Source organism: Tachyglossus aculeatus, chromosome 17 (assembly GCF_015852505.1).
Source record: "Tachyglossus aculeatus isolate mTacAcu1 chromosome 17, mTacAcu1.pri, whole genome shotgun sequence".
NCBI lineage: Eukaryota > Metazoa > Chordata > Mammalia > Monotremata > Tachyglossidae > Tachyglossus > Tachyglossus aculeatus.
In genome coordinates this window covers 40,204,708-40,217,845 of record NC_052082.1, presented here as the reverse complement: position 1 = coordinate 40,217,845, position 13,138 = coordinate 40,204,708, and the positions used below count along the sequence as shown (strand labels likewise).

Genomic DNA, 13,138 nt, shown 5'->3' with positions numbered 1-13,138 from the left:
ATGTCTACTCCCTGGAAGCTCTTGGCTGGGATTCTGGGGGTTCTGGCCCTGACCCTCATGGTATCCATGCTAGCACTGGGGGTCCTGATGGCAAACTGTAAGTAACATCTGGAGGAACCAAAATAACGATTTGTTCCAGAACATGTTGATGAAACAGCTATTTTTACCCTCTGTAATAGCAGAGGGATGATTCAGTTTAACCACTTTACCCTGTTCCTATTTTAATCATCCTTTTAGCATTAATAATGATAACTAATAATACCCCTGTTTATGTCTTTAGACTCTTACCTAGGACCTGAGAGCCCTTTTTCAGTTCTCAACTCTACATTGCAAAGAGGTAGGTGGTACTAATTTTTCTTATTTTCAACCCGGAGTAGGGAAGTTTCCCAATTGAACCCACATGACTGATCCTTGGCCAGATTTGCCAGAGCAATTCCTTCACTCGTAATCATGGAGCACTTTACTGTGTGCAGTCCACTGTACTAAGCAATTGGGAGAGTACAATGCAAGAATAGACAGACACATTTCATGCCCACAATGAGCTTACAGTCTAGAGGGGAAATTGTGAAACTGTGAAAAGCAAACTTCTTGAGAAAACTCTATTTGCCTCATATTCTGAAACAAGGACTACATTTAATAGAGCAAAAACTGAACAAATCTAAACAATAAATGCCTCTATGCCTCTTCTGGTCCTAGGGTGAACCCATTCCTAATAGGTCATGGGCTCAATAAATACAGTGGAAAAAATGAATGAATGTCTCTCAGTTACCTCAACTGTAAAATGGGGAATGAAACTGTGAGTTCCACATGGGAAAGGGCCTTTCTTCAACACAATTCACATGTATCCATCTCAGTACAGGACCTGACACATAGGAAGTGCTTGACAAATATCATTGTCATTATTATTATCATATGAAGGCAGGAGGGTGAAGGAAAAGAGGTATAAGTGTTGTGGGTGTGTAGCGAAGATATGTACAAACGGTGTGAAAGGGAATGTTTTTCACGCATCCATGTTTTCTGACAGACTTGCCCAAATGTTTAGGATCCCATCATCACTAGTATCGTATTTGAAAAAGAAGGACCAATATATATAATGATGATCATTCGACGTTAAGAAAAGGATGAGTGGAAGTCAGTAGTAATGATTTCTTGTCACAGTTCTTACACTGGTCTTTGTTGCGTTCTTGGGCAAGTTACTCAATCTTATTATGCCTCAGTTTCCTCATCCATAAATGCGGCTAATAGTCCCTGCCTATCCCCACATTTGCGGGGATGTTGCCAGGACATAAGGATCAAAGTGAAATGAAAAGCTTGGGTATGTGGACCTGCCATAAAATTGCGAAATGGAATTACTTGATTAATAATTTTCTCTTTCCTATCTCTAGAATGTTACTCTGTCTCTTGCCCACGGAACTGGATCTGGAACAGAGGGAACTGTTATTACATCTCTACAGAAGCCGAGACTTGGCCAGGGAGTCAAACTGCTTGTAAAAATATGAATTCCAGCCTCCTGAAGATAGAAGACAGGGAGGAGTTGAAAGTGTGTTCTCTCATTTTAATTTCTAATAGTTATTCTGGAGGCTAAATAATGGAGATCAAGGCTCTGTGTTGGAATAGTACCATGGCATTCTCAATTTTTGACTTCTGATCACTGAGTGATCGATTTACACTGGGCTCATAACATCACCAAGAAATTTTTGACACTCTTGATCTATCCACCGAGAGGATGATTTATAATGAGCTTATCACACCACCAAGAAGGGCCACTTCCCAGGTGACAAAAGAGAGTGGAATCTAGGTTCTTTATTTGTAAGCGCTCAATAAATACCATTGAATGAATAACACGGGGACATTGTAAGAATCGATGAGACAGTGAGAATAGTGACTTAATTCACTTGAATCTTCCCATACTGAAATGCTGGGTATTCCAGTAATTATTGTGAGGCACTGAAGATACTTTCTTAAAAATGTGGAGTATGATGACAGCCGAAGATTATTCACATCGCTGATGTAATTGCATTACACCCTGTTTTTATGTAAGATTGGTTTTCCTGCTACCATAATTAGATTGCCGGCTCCCTTGGGTTAGGAAATATGAACATTGTTTCTGTTTTACTCAAGAGCTTAATAAAGTTCTCTAAACACAAGAGGGGTTCAATGAATAGTATGGATTCACCGATGACTGGACAGTCATTGAGAAGAGTAGTCCAGGTTCTTTAGTGCAGGGGATATGATATGGCCTCTAGAAACCAGGAGTCAGGCTAAGAGTAGAACGTGAGGATGATCCTGAGAAATAATACTAACACTAATAATAATTTTTATTAAGCACTTACTATTTGTGAAGCCCTGTACTAAGGGCTGGGGTAGATACAATGCAACCAGATTGCCAAAGTCTATGTCATAGGAATCCTCATATTTACAGATGAGGAAACTGAGGTACAGAGAAGTTAAGTGACTTGCCCAAAGTTTGACAGCACCCAGGGTGGAGCCTGAATAAGAATTTAGGATTCCTGACAGCCAACCCCTCTCTTTCACCAAGTCATGCTTCTTCTCATGACCCAGCTGTCACTCATTCTCTTATGCCTGGAAGAATTAATCCTCTGTGCCCAATCTATTTCGGCATCTGGAATAAATGCCCCCTGCTTTGTAACCAGGGAAAATGATGAATGTTTCTACAAAGCATTTATAATATCTGCATTATTCCTATTTCATCTTAAGGATGTAAGTGATAAGGTCTTAATCTTGCCTTTATCCTGATTTCCCCTATTTCCCCTATTCCTGATTTTCTCCCACAACTAATTCTCACTCTTCACTTTCACACTTTGTTTTGTAAACACTTCATTTGCGTATAGTTTTTTTTTAAAAAATGGGATTGGTTCAATTCATACTACGTGCTGGGCACTGGTATAGATGCAAGTTTATCGCATGGGACACAGCCTCTGACCCACATTTTTATTCATTCATTCAATCGTATTTATTGAGTGCTTACTGTGTGCAGAGCACTGGACTTAGCGCTTGGGAAGTACAAGTTGGCAACATATAGAGACGGTCCCTACCCAACAGTGGGCTCACAGTCTAGAGGGGGAGACAGAGAACAAAACAAAATATATTAACAAAATAAAATAGAATAAATATGTACAAATAAAATAGAGTAATAAATAAATAAATAGAGAAATAGAGCTATAAAATAAATAAATAATTTATATAAAATAAATAAATAGAGTAATGAATAGAGAAATAAATAGAGTAATAAAATAAATAAATAAATTATAAATAAATAAATTAATTAAATAGACCCACATGTGGGTCACAGTCTAAATCTTCATTTTACAGATTAGATCACTGAGGCATAGAGAGGTTAAGTGATTCATCCAAGGTCACAAAACAGATGTGTAGTGGAGATGGGATTAGAACCCAGGTCCTCTGATTCTCAGTCCCGTGTTCTATCCAACAGGCCATGATGCTTCTCAATGATTCTTAGTGAATCTTATATCTTTATAAGCCTTCTTTAAGATACAGTTTTATACAGTCTAAAATATGTCTGTGTCATTACTTTTTCCAGCCATGGATGAAAGGTTCCTGAAGGAGATGGTTTGTGTCTTCTGGTGTCCAAGGCTCAAGGCAATTTGATGTTTATTTAGAGCTTTTTAATACTGGTAATAAATATTGTTTATGCTTCAACCAATATCCCCCTGAAATGCCCTGCTGCTGTGAAAGAGAATAACGGGAAATTTGTCTTCATGGTTTGGTTGTGGTTCCATTCAGGGTTTTCTGAAACGTTTGAAGTTTTATTACTGGACTGGACTGTCGCAGCACGGCTAGGATGGACCCTGGCTTTGGGAGGATGGATCTGGTCTCTCCTATGACCTGTAAGTTTATGTCCTTTGTGGTGTATGTCAGTGGCTCTGCTCTCGCAGTTGTATAAAGGAGAGAGGCAGGAACATAAATTCAGAATTCCGGGACTTTTTATGATTGTAGCACCGTAACAACTTGTGCCCAACCATGCCCTTCCAATTTGTGTCACAGAAAGAGAAAGGGAAAGCAGTGTGGCTCCGTGGAAAGAGCCCGGGCTAAGGAGTCAGAGGTCACGGGTTCTAATCCCCGTGCCGCCGCTTGTCAGCTGTGTGACCTTGGGCAAGTCACTTCACTTCTCTGTGGCTCAGTTCCCTCATCTGTAAAATGGGGATTAAGACTGTGAGCCTCACGTGAGACAACCTGATCACCTGGTATCCCCCCACAGCGCTTTGAACAGTGCTTTACACATAGTAAGTGCTTAATAATAATAATAATAATGGCATTTGTTAAGCACTTACTATGTGCAAAGCACTGTTCAAAGCGCTGGGCTTAACAAATACCAACATTATTATTATTATTAGAAAAGACTGCTTTTCCATGTCTGAGCTGCTACAAAGGGAGACATATCTTACCTCCTTGATTTTCTGTCATTTCCTGAAACATGAGTAATAAAGCAACTCCTTGTCCATTCATTGGTTGTGCTTCCGTAATTATCTGATAGAAAATATGTGAGAAAATGGACATCTCCAGGTCCTCATTACAAATTCGGGGATATTACAGACTTTAGTTGCATAGACCACTGACTAGAGATCATGTGATTAACTTGCAACAAGGTGTCGGTGTTGTTTAATTTATTTAGACGCAGAATTCTAACCTCCCTAATAAACCTATGCCTTATGCATCATCTTGTGAGAGTTTCTTGAAACTCTCTTGAATTCATTTCTTGGATTCAATCAACCCTTATCTGGAAATGACATCTTCTTCCCTGATTAATGATTTTCAAAGCTTTCCATGGAATCAGGAATCTCATTCCTTTTAATTATCCATATAATAATAATAATAATAATGGCATTTATTAAGCACTTACTATGTACAAAGCACTGTTCTAAGCACTGGGGAGGTTACAAGGTGATCGGGTTGTCCCACAGGGGACTCACAGTCTTAATCCCCATTTTACAGATGAGGTAACTGGGGCCGAGAGAAGTGAAGTGACTTGCCCAAAGTCACACTGCTGGCAACTGGTGAAGCCGGGATTTGAACCCATGCTCTCCGACTCCAAAGCCCATGCTCTTTCCACTGAGCCACGCTGCTTCTCCATTTCATAAATATGAACTATTCATTGTCAAAACACAAAGAAACACATCTGTAGTTCATGGTCGTGAGAAAATAAGATTGGGAACTCAATATTCTGGCTTCGGCCCTTGTCTTCTTTAAAAATTCTTTCCCGTCGACTTTGCTTCCATTTACACATTTAGAAAATTATATAGCGTTACTCACCTCAGGTGTATTTGGGAAAGACTTGTGATATTGTGTCTGTTTCTCCACAGGTTATCTGAGCGAAAACATTTCTCTAGGGGAAGCTGTGTACATTATGGATTTTCTAGTCAATTTTCATCTGAAGAATGTCACCATTCAACAGCATATATTTGTAAACAAAGAGCAATATAGGCTTTTACAAACGCTCCATCAAGTAGAAATTCTGTTATTAAACATTTTCATTTAAGAGATTTTCTATAATGCCCCCAAATACCACTGGTTGTCCCTTGGAATGCATATTGTGCTACATCATATGCAGTTCAGGGGATTACTGTTATAAACTGATTAAAGAGAAATAATGACAGAAGAATAATTGTTAACCTACCAAATTGCACACAATTGGGTGTTATCTCCAGCTAATGAGGTAAATTTCTAAATGACTATCATTTATTCATGTATTATTTATGTAAACCATTATACCAACATGAGTATAATAAACAGAAAAAACGGAAACTCCTAATTGCGATTTGTTCTTTACAAATAAAATTGAGTACATTTCGTAAACTTCGATCTCAGAGCGAAAGAAAATTGAAAATATTTCGACATATGTGGGTCAAAATAGCAACTTGAAGTCAAGCTGATCAAGAGAAGCAAGATTGCCAAGCAGAAAGAGCATTGGCTTGGGAGTCAGGGGACCTGGGTTCTAATTGCAGCTCCACCACTTGCCTGTTGTGTGATCTTGGGCCAGCCACTTAACTTCTCTGTGCCTCAGTTACCTCACCTATAAAATGGTCATTCATTCATTCAATCATATTTATTGAGAGCTTACTGTGTGCAGAACACCGTATTAAGCACTTGGAAGAGTAGAGAAGCAGCGTGGCTCAGTGGAAAGAGCCTGGGCTTTGGAGTCAGAGGTCATGGGTTCAAATCCCAGTTCTGCCACTTGTCAGCTGTGTGACTTTGGGCAAGTCACTTCATTTCTCTGGGCCTCTCAGTTCCCTCATCTGTAAAATGGGGATGAAGACTGTGAGCCCCCCGTGGGACAACCTGATCACTTTGTAAACTCCCCAGCGCTTAGAACAGTGCTGTGCACATAGTAAGCGCTTAATAAATGCCATCATTGTTGTTACAAAACAACAACAAACAGACACATTCCCTTCCCACAAGACTGTGAGCCCTTTCTGCGGCGTGGACTCTGTCCAACCTGATGATCTTGTATCTACCCCAGGTCTTACTACAGCGCATAACAAGCACCACTAAAAAAAGAAGTGAGCAACAAGACAAACGGCCCCACTCAGTAAACTCCTGCCCTGTCCCTCAAGAGGCCACATTCAATATTTTGGCAAGAGTGGTAATTCCATCTCCCTGTATCTGACGTGGTGCTCAAACTTCTATATCACTGTCAGGTCCATATCTACCCCAGAAGACACATCCAGTTTCAGGAGGTGTGACACCAACATCACCTCCAAACTGTACCTTGACAAGATTACCAAAAAGATCCTGAAATGTGGCTAGCTACCAGCCATTCACCTCCTCTGGATAGGACATAGAAGAATAATAGATGACAGCAGGATTGCTGAAGAGAGGATGAATAGGCAACTCGAAAGTGGGACCCCATGAGTCATATGAACAGGATAACAACCTAAAGTACTAAAGCACAGCTTCAAACAAGGAAAGAGGAATGGACTGTTGGAAGACCAAGAAAATGGAAAGTTCAGCTTGGTGGGTGGAAATTGGGAAAGGGTTTGCTCCGCTATGGCAATGCGGCCACCTCAAAAACAGGCAAATGTTTTGCAAGTGACAAACACGTAATCGTAGGAAGGAAATCTATTTACACTACATTCCTTCTGCACCATGACCGCTTTTAGCTTAACAAACAGTTGTTAAAATTCATCTCTGAATGCCATCCCTTCTGATCTCATGACCAGCCAGTGGAGCTGATTCACAATAAGGATAGTTATACCAATATTCAGGATGACCGAATAGGCTCCAATAAGCTGTTATTGGAGATTTGGTTTTGCTATTAGCTATGCAAGTACACATGTATAGCTAAGAGTTTGCCTTCCATACAAATGCAGGAGGACTGTAATGAATGAATTGTTCTCACCTGGCCCAAGAGAACTCAAAAAATAGTGATGTCACACTAGAAAAATTGAGCTAGATGTTTTTAAAATTTCAGAAAATTTTATCTTTATATGGGTTATATAAGATGCATTTTTAGACAGCCGAAATTTGTCTGTGTCATTGCCTTTTCTAGCCATGGATGGAAAGTTTCTAAGGGCGATTCTCTGTATCTTAAGGTGTTCAAGGTGGAAGGCAATATGACGGTTATTTAGGGCTTTCTAATTCTCCAATTAATATTATTTATTCATCAACCTATATGCTCCTGCTTTGTGACCTTGGACCAATCACTTAGCTTCTCTGAGCCTGGGTTATATCATCTGTACAATATAGCACTATAAGAGACACAATTCCCTGTGTACAACAAGCTTACTTACATGGGGCAAAATTACAACTTGGAGTTGAGAGAAATATTACAAAAAGTTCCGCATCCACTGAACTCTTTTCCCTTACATCAAGAGGCCGAAATCAAAACCGTGGGCAGACCTGTAATCAAGGTCCATATCCCAACGCCAGTTGTGGTATTCATACTTCTATTTGACTGTGAGACCTGAATCTAACCTGGAAGTCACATCCAGTTTCAGGAAAAAAAGTCAATAGCCTCACCTACAAACCATAGCTTGCCTCAGATGAGACGGCAAGATTACAAGCAAAGGCCTGGAATATGGTTAGTCTACCTGCTCACTTCCTTTGGATGGGAAATATAAAAAGTATAGATAACACCAGATTATCTAAACAGCTGCTCCGTGAACAAATCAAAATGGCAACCACAAACCGTATAAACGAAATAATAACGTAAAGAAGTACGAAAGCACAGGTGCAAACAATGGAATAGGAATGGACTGTGGGAAGACCAAAGGAGTGGAAAATTCCAGATGTGGGCAGCAGTTGGGAAATGACTTGCTCTCCTATCGCAGAGGCTTTGGGAATATGAGAAACTGAACAGCAGTCTCAAACACAGCATGCACATGATCATAGGAAGGGATGTCATTTCTGTTATGTCCCTTGTGCACCACAACCTAGTTTTACAGGTAGTTGTTACACTGTTACGTAGAGAAGCCGCGAAGCTTAGTGGCAAGATCATGGGTTTGGGAGTCGGAAGTCATGGGTTCTAATCCCAGCTCTGCCACTTATCAGCTGTGTGACTTTGGGCAGGTCATTTAACTTCTCTGTGCATCAGTTACCTCATCTGTAAAATGGGGATTAAGACTGTGAGCCCCACGTGGGCCGACCCTATTAGCTAATATCTACCCCAGAGCTTAGAACAGTGCTTGGCACATAATAAGTGCTTAACAAATACCATTATTATTATTATTATTGGTAATGGGGTGCCATCCATTCAGGTGCCAGCAGGGCTGATTCAAAACGAGCATAATTATACAAATGTTCAGGAAGACTGGATGGGCTCCAATAAGCTGTTATTGGAGATCTGGTTCTGCTATTTGGTAGGCAAAGAAGCACACACAGATAGCCACCACTCAACTACAGAGAACCAGACACAAAGAACCCACCCAGCCCAGAGAACTCAAAAATAGCGTTGTCGTAATAGAAAAAGTGACCTAGATATCTTTAAAATACCAGACATAAGAATCCATCGTGGACCTGGTCCAGAAACAGCATATTCTGTGTACTCTTACTAGAAATAATATGCAGATGTTGAAAAGCAGCTTGGAATAGTGGATAAAACACAGCCCTGGAACTCAGAAGGTTCTAATCCCAGCTCCACCACATGTCTGCTGTGAGACCTTGAGCAAGTCATTTCACTTCATTGTATCTCACTTACCTCAGGTGTAAAATGGGGATTCAGACCGTTAGTCCCATGTGGGACATGGACTGTGTCCAACCTTGTTAACTTGTATCTACCCCATCAGCTAGTGCAGTGTGTAGCACACAGTAAACGTTTAACGAATGCCATTAAAAAAAAAAAACAGCGGTGGGAAATGATTGGAATCTCGACCTCAACTCAAAATGGTTTCACAGAACCTATCCCTTATAGACATCTCCCATAAGACCACTGCTATCAAGCCAGTAGTTTGGAGAGATAAAAGACAATTAAGCATTGAGCAAATCAGTAGGGAAAGTACACTTCAAACCAGTTGCAGTGTGAAGGCTTCCTGTGTGTTCCTTTCGGAGGTTTGTGCAGTGAAGTTATTATGTTCCACCCTCAGCTCATTCTGAACAATTGTTACTAAGTCAACAGACCTGCAGAGTTTCTCACTGAGCTTCGCCCTGGACGACATAGAGCGGGTTGGCTCCCTCATCTTCTCATCCACCCCTCCAGGTCCTGACTCCTAAGCCAAAGACCCTGGAAAATCTCTTCTCGGAGCAGGTACTTTCCATTTTTGCAATTTATCTCCCTAGTCTGACAAAAGAAGGAAAATATCTAACTTTAAAGGCCTGCTAGAATATATGCTAAGTTTTTTCCACACTTGTCTATTATGGAATTAGAAATGTGTAGTTTAGGATGTAATGCTTGGGATTGTTTGGGATTGTTGTCATTGAGTACTTTGAACAAGATGCATTTAACATAAAGGTACCTATCCTACTGCTAAGCTGGATAGTATATATTATAAAAAATATAATTTTTAGGAAGGGTATGTATTTCCAGTTCCTAAAAATTCTCTGCTTAAACTTTCTTCTACATTTTTTGATTCCTTAACTCCTAATCTGTTTTCATAATCCACTGGTTAATCAGTGCTGGCTTCAATTTATTCCCCAAACCAGAACCCATATCAATTAATCAAGGGTAATTATCAAACATTTACTGTATGCAAAGCACTATTTGAAGTGCTTGCTGTACATTTCAACAGAATTGGTAGATGTGATCCCTGCCCACAATGATCTTAGAGTCTAGAGGGGGAGACAAAACATTAAAACATATCAATAAATTATGGATATGTATGTAGAATAATAATAATGGTATTTGTAAAGCACTTACTACGTGCAAAGCACTGTTCTAAGCATTGGGAGGATACAAGGTGATCAGGCTGTCCCACGTGGGTTTCACAATCTTAAACCCCATTTTACAGATGAGGTAACTGAGGCACAGAGAAGTTAAGTGACTAGCCCAAAGTCACACAGCCGATAAGTGAAGAGAAGCAGCGTGGCTCAGTGGAAAAGAGCATGGGCTTTGGAGTCATGAAGCCATAGGTTCAAATCCCCGCTCCACCAATTGTCACCTGTGTGACTTTGGGCAAGTCACTTCACTTCTCTGGGCCTAAGTTACCTCATCTGTAAAATGGGGATGAAGACTGTGAGCACCAGGTGGGACAACCTGATCACCTTGTAACCTCCCCAGTGCTTAGAACAGTGCTTTTCACATAGTAAGCACTTAATAAATGCCATTATTATTATTATTTAGTGGCAGAGCCAGGATTAGAACCTCGGACTCCCAAGCCTGTGTGTTTTCCACTGATCCACGCATCTTCTCTTTGTATGTGCTTTGGAGCGGAGGGTGGGGAAAGTACCGAGTGTCCAAAGGCTACAGATTCATTCATTCATTCAATTGTATTTATTGAGCGGAGCACTGTACTCAGTGCTTGGAAGGTACATTTCAGCAACAGAGACCATCCCTGCCCCACAACGATCTCACAGTCTAGATTTAAGTGCACATAAACCCACAGCCAGCTCCACAATTAGCACCTCAATATTCATTTCTGTATTTCATCAGCGGTTGCGTATATTTGCATATTCACAATTATCTACAATTAATTTTTCTGATCACTTTATAGTAAAGGTTTTAAGTTGCAAAACTTATGATAATGGTAATAAATGAGGTATTTATCAGGTGCTCGCTATATTCCAAGCCCCCTGATGTTCACAAGGATAGTTCCTGTCCCACATAATAATAATGATGATGGCATTTGTTAAGCGCTTACTATGTGCAAAGCACTGTTCTAAGCGCTGGGGAGGATACAAGGTAATCAGGTTGTCCCACATGCGGCTCACAGTCTTAATCCCCATTTTATTCATTCATTCATTCAATCGCATTTATTGAGCGCTTATTGTGTGAAAAGCACTGTACTAAGCGCTAGGGAAGTACAAGTCGGAAACATAAAGAGACAGTCCCTACTGAAGCACGGAGAAGTTAAGTGACTTGCCCAAAGTCACACAGCTGACAAGCGGCAGAGTGGAGATGTGAACCCACAACCTCTGACTCCCAATAATAATAATGATGATGGCATTTGTTAAGCACTTACTATGTGCAAAGCACTGTTCTAAGCACTGGGAAGGTTACAAGGAGATCAGGTTGTCCCACGGGGGCTCACAGTTTTAATCCCCATTTTACAGATGAGGTAACTGAGGCACAGAGAAGTGAAGTGACTTGCCCAAAGTCACACAGCTGACAGTTGGTAGAGTCAGAACTTGAACCCATGACCTCTGACTCTAAAGCACAGACTCTTTCCACTGAGCCACGCTGCTTCCACATGGGACTACCAGTCTAAGTTGGGAGAGGAAGAACATCTATTTATTTTATTTTGTTAATATGTTTTGTTTTGTTCTCTGTCTCCCCCTTCTAGACTGTGAGCCCACTGTTGGGTAGGGACCATCTCTATATGTTGCCAACTTGTACTTCCCAAGCGCTTAGTACAGTGCTCTGCACACAGTAAGCGCTCAATAAATACGATTGAATGAATGAATGAATGAAATTCAATCCCCATTTTACCGATGAGGATACTGAGGCACAGAGAAGTAAAGCGATTTACCCGAGTTCACACAGCTTACAGCTGGTGGAACTGGGGTTGGAATTCAGACCTATTGACTCCCAGTCCCAAGCGCTTCACACTAAGACACATCACAAGGACTTTAACTCTTCATCTATATTTTCCTGATATCTTGGTGACATTGAATTCAGCCTGCTATTGGTTTCCTCGGGCATTATGAATGAAAAGAGTGGAGAGGAGAATGGTTTGAAAAGACACTCCAAGTGGTACTTTGTCTTAAAAAATAATTTTTTCTACTGGCTCCCCAGAAAGTCAGGGGCTTTCTCAGTGGCATAAGATTCCAAGAACAACCCCTCGCTGGATTCGCGACAATATCTACTGAGAAGCAGCGTGGGCTTGGGAGTCGAAAGGTTGTGGGTTCTAATCCTGCTTCCGTCACCTGTCTGCCGTGTTACCTTGGGCAAATCACTTTACTTCTCTGTGTTTCGGTTACCTCACCTGTGAATTGGAGATTGAGACTGTGAGCCCCACGTCGGGCAGGGAGTGCGCCCAACCTGATTTGCTGGTATCCACCCCAGGACTTCATTCTTTTTCATTCATTCATATTTATCGAGCACTTGCTGTGTGCAGAGCGCTGTACTAAGTGATTGGGAAGTACAATTCAGCAGCCATTAGGGACAATCCCTGCCCACAGTGGGCTCACAGTCTAGAAGGGGAAGACAGAAATCAAAACAAATTAACAGGCAGGACTTATTACAGTGCCTGGCACATAATAAGTGCTTAACAAATACCATAATTATTAGTATCTGTCCCTAATAATTGAGTTATAGAGTCCTTAGTCCTTGAAGGGGCATTGAGGTTGATTGTCCCGGAGTATCTCAGTGAGCCCCAAATAGTGACAACGACCTGTCTGTGGAAGGAGAAGAGAAGGAGGGGCTTCAGGTTGGTAAAAATGTGTAGGCTAGTATCATTGTTATCCCTAAGCGTTGATGTTTGCCATTTCTGGTTCTGCGAAGAGGAAGTGTGACACATTCCTCCTCTCCCTCTCTTTACTTCATCCCTTTCCCTCTTTGCCAGATTCC

At 41.0% G+C, this 13,138-nt stretch overlaps 1 pseudogene; it reads left to right on the top strand.

Moving 5' to 3' along the window:
- On the top strand, positions 1-5,463 carry LOC119939690 (annotated as a pseudogene).
- Positions 5,464-13,138: the final 7,675 nt, after the last annotated feature.